The sequence below is a fragment of the Electrona antarctica genome (assembly GCF_951216825.1).
Source record: "Electrona antarctica genome assembly, contig: scaffold_245, whole genome shotgun sequence".
NCBI lineage: Eukaryota > Metazoa > Chordata > Actinopteri > Myctophiformes > Myctophidae > Electrona > Electrona antarctica.
Window position 1 is genome coordinate 114,625 of NW_027638488.1, and position 4,159 is coordinate 118,783.

Genomic DNA, 4,159 nt, shown 5'->3' on the forward strand with positions numbered 1-4,159 from the left:
TAACCTCACCTTTAAAGGATGTTGTACAACATAATATAAGTTACATTTCTCACCCAACATTATATTCAACAGACTACTAAAATATTGCTCTTAAATACAAACAGACAACACACCCCTCCTCCTCTACAATCAGAGGCGGATTTTTTTTAATTATAAAATTGTAAAGTGAAATCCAATTCAAGGGAAATGTGTGTATTGTTATTGTATTTAGTTGTATTATGGTTAAACCATTGAGAGCTTCTGCCTGCCTGCCTCTCTTTTTATGGGCCTGGGTACCCCAAAATGAAAACAAAATAGCCCAAAAAAAATTCGGCCTCGCGGCTATGCCGCTCGGCCAAATCGCGGGACGCGCGGCTCTGCCGCGCGCCCCAAGGGGGACCCTCAAATTTGCTCCAGCCCGGGGGCCCTCAGCAAGGTAAATCCAGCTCTGTCTACAATACTTGGCACCCTCCAATTTAGAGAGGAGTGCCTGCACTGATGAGGTGAGGTGACCAATCAACAAACAGAACACTTCAGAACACTTCAAACATTAAACATTAAAATGCATTGGGCCAGGATGTACCACTGTCCATGACGAACACTTCCACACAGTCATTTCCAAAGCCGGCCGGCAATGTTAGTCAAATGGAATTTGCTGTGTACTTAGAAGTGTACATTGTCCTCAGTGTATGTATAGGGCACTGGCTGCCCCGTGACAGTGACGCTTTCTCTCTCGACTTTCTTCTGTTGTGATGGAAGGCACAACTTCGATTCCTTTGCATGTAGATGAAGGCAATATTGAATGACCGGAGAATGTCAATGAATCTTGAAGTTCCCATTCACATTGAACAGAACAGGATGAGTCAAGTCAAGACAAGACAAGACTGGGTGACAACTGACTGACGACTGACTCTTGGGCAGTAGAGCATGGTCAGTTATACCATGTGTAACTCAATACATTCCCTGTCATTGTGTATACAGGAAGATATGTTTAGATAGAGAGGGAAGAATGAAATCTGAGCCCACAACACTAACTAATGAACTCAACCTAAAGTTAATTCTCTTACAAAAATCTATTCATTATATTCAATATTCTCTTACTGTAACACTGTAACTTTGTGTTACACATCTGGTTCCAATTTAGGAAGAATATAATGGATAGTGAGAATGATAATAAAAATGTACTTCATGCATAAATAAAAGTATGATAAAAAAATATGCTTAATCATAAGTGAATGTTGACAAACAATAATAATCACTTGTTTAATATGTATAATAACTATGATATGAAACAAACTCAGTCTGTGTTCCATGTATGAGGAGAGCTTGGGGTTCAAATATATGGAGGTCCATTATGCTATTTGGATGGAAGCAGATCTCTCCCAGTGACAGCTAACTGTCGCAATCTGCGAGTTATGGCCTTATTTCCAGTTCTGACGTCCTATTTCCATTTCTGCGACATTCCTCATTGTAGACATGGGGTCTAGGAAACTGTATGTGTCACATCTACACGTGTAGACGTGTGTATGTGCGGAGCACGTAGTCTGCAGTTGCTGTGTAAATTGAGCTGTTTGGGCATTTGACCTCTGGGATTAATGGCTACTTTCTTCTACCGCTGCTTTGTGTGCTTGTGGAGTTGTTGTTCATAGCATCAGCAAAGTAGTCCAGCTTGGATCAGAGGATATGTTTGATTGTAGTGCAATATTCAATTGATAACCCCTCATTATTATTACAGACCCTTAAAAGGACTTCCTTGTCCTTCTTCCTACTTCCTTGTCTCATTTGTGCTACCAGGATGACCCCACAGGGGTGGGCTCCGGAGCCCCTGCCTTCCATTAGGCAGGATCCGGTTCGAGGCTCCCGACCAGATCCTCCGTTGGGGCCCGCGCCAAAGCACCTAACGTCATGCCAATACGACTGCATTCATTCTTGACTTTATCATGTTCCATTCTATTCATTCATTCTCAATGTAATCCCCTTTTCGTAATAAACGTCAGTGCATTCAGCTCTGTATAGTGAAATCTTTTGAGTTGAACTACTTTTATGTAGACTTAGATAGCATTGTATGTAGACTTATAGCATTTTATGTAGACATAGCACTATAATAGCATTTTATGTAGACATAGCACTTTAAAGTATTATGTACATATATATGTACATATATATATATATGTATAGTTATAGATATTCCACTGTTACGTTCTTAGTTTACGCATGATTCATGATAACTACTTCTTTATGTATGTGATGTATTGCCATGCTTTTGTTCTTGCTTTATGTAAATCGCTCTGGATTAAGAGCGTCTGCTAAATGCCTAAATTGTAAATTGAACAAAATTGGAGGCCTGCTTCACTGTCCTCATGAATAGTCCTTAACACCAACAACAACAGTGATGCAATGTCTGTATTCAAATCATCACTCTATTCTATTTGGCCATTATAAGGGATCGTAAACAAGCCTGTGTGCAAAGAAAATGTTCTACTTTTTGGCTTGTGGTTTGGTGATAAGAATACATTTTGTGAAATACTGAAATATTTCATGCCACTCAGTTTGTTCCTTTACATATAATTAAACAATTGTGTTTACACACTTCACTTGTATCTTCAATGTTCGTGTTTACACTAGGCCTAGTGCCCCTCAAAAATGAAACATGATCTATTTATGTCATTATTTTTAACATGCAAAATGTATAACCTGGATGTGACACATATATGTGATATAGGAGCTTTATATGGTGTATTATGTTGACATAATGTATGAATCTGGATGTGGATATAGGACCTAACTAGAACTGCACTCTGTCGAGTGCCTACTTGCTTGTTGCCTACTAGTGTGCAAGCAGAGCGCGCAAGTACTGTCGACCGCTACAAACTGTCAAATCTCAGCTTCTCTGTGAAAGAACGTTTGAAATATTGAATTATTAGGTTTAGCTATGCCTCGTTTGATGCGTATGTATCGTAGCAGCATATGACGTCAGGGTATAACTGGTATAACTAGCTCTCAATGATGACGTAATAAAGATGTGGATTAAAGGACCCAATGCCAGGTTGTAATTGGTTTTCGATGGTGACGTAATGACGATATGTTTTAGTGTCGGGAGGATTAAAGGTAATGCCCCTATGTATACATGTATGTAATCTGACACCACTGCCATATCAAGCACAAGTAGTCATTGTCATACGCTGGCATGGCACATACGCATCAAACGGCGACATGGACGAAAACTATTACTTGCGCGCTCTGCTTGCGCAAGTAAATATGGTGCAAAATGATATGCAATAGTATGAACCTGAATATGTCAATATATAACAGCAATATGTGATGCATGTCATATTTATCTACATTTATGCACATACATGGACCTGAATGTGACGCACACACAGACAATATGCACATATGCACCTGAATGTGACATACTGTATATATATGTTGCATATTTATGTCACATATGCACATATATGAACATAAAAAAGTGTCACACAAAAACATGCTGTAGAGTGTGCCAGATGTGATGTCTCTCCGACAGGCAAATACCATCTCGAGAGTCAGCGAGATCATTTTGTGGCTAACGACGTCGTCGCGGCGATCTCACCCATTTAGTCTGTTTTTACATCAATAATAAACATTGCAGTATTCTAGTTCAGTGGTTCCCAAACTTTTTCGTGCCAAGGACCCCCAAATTCGTACTAATTAGCCTGCAGACCCCCATTTGAAAAGATATGCCAGGGAACCCTCATAAGAGAAGATTTGTTACAGCTCTAGAAGTGATTCTCAAACATTTCAATTTCAAGGACCCCCAATTTGACATAGGCCTACATTATGTTGATGGCATTTCTATCTCTGGGACTCCCAATTTATATTGTAAAATCAATGATAATTTAACTCTGAGAGTGTATTCCATTTGTACACTCTCAGAGTTACAGACCCATAAGGGTCCATTTGGTTCCAAACTATCATTTAGCTGGGGACCCCCTGGAACTTTGGGAACCACTGTTCTAGTTTAGCGCATGTTACATGATGGTATTATGTTAATATAATAATATAATATAATATAATATAATATAATATAATATAATATAATATAATATAATATAATATAATATAATATAATATAAATATCGTTTATATTATATATATTATACTTATCTATATGCCTATGCATTCAAACACTGATATCAGC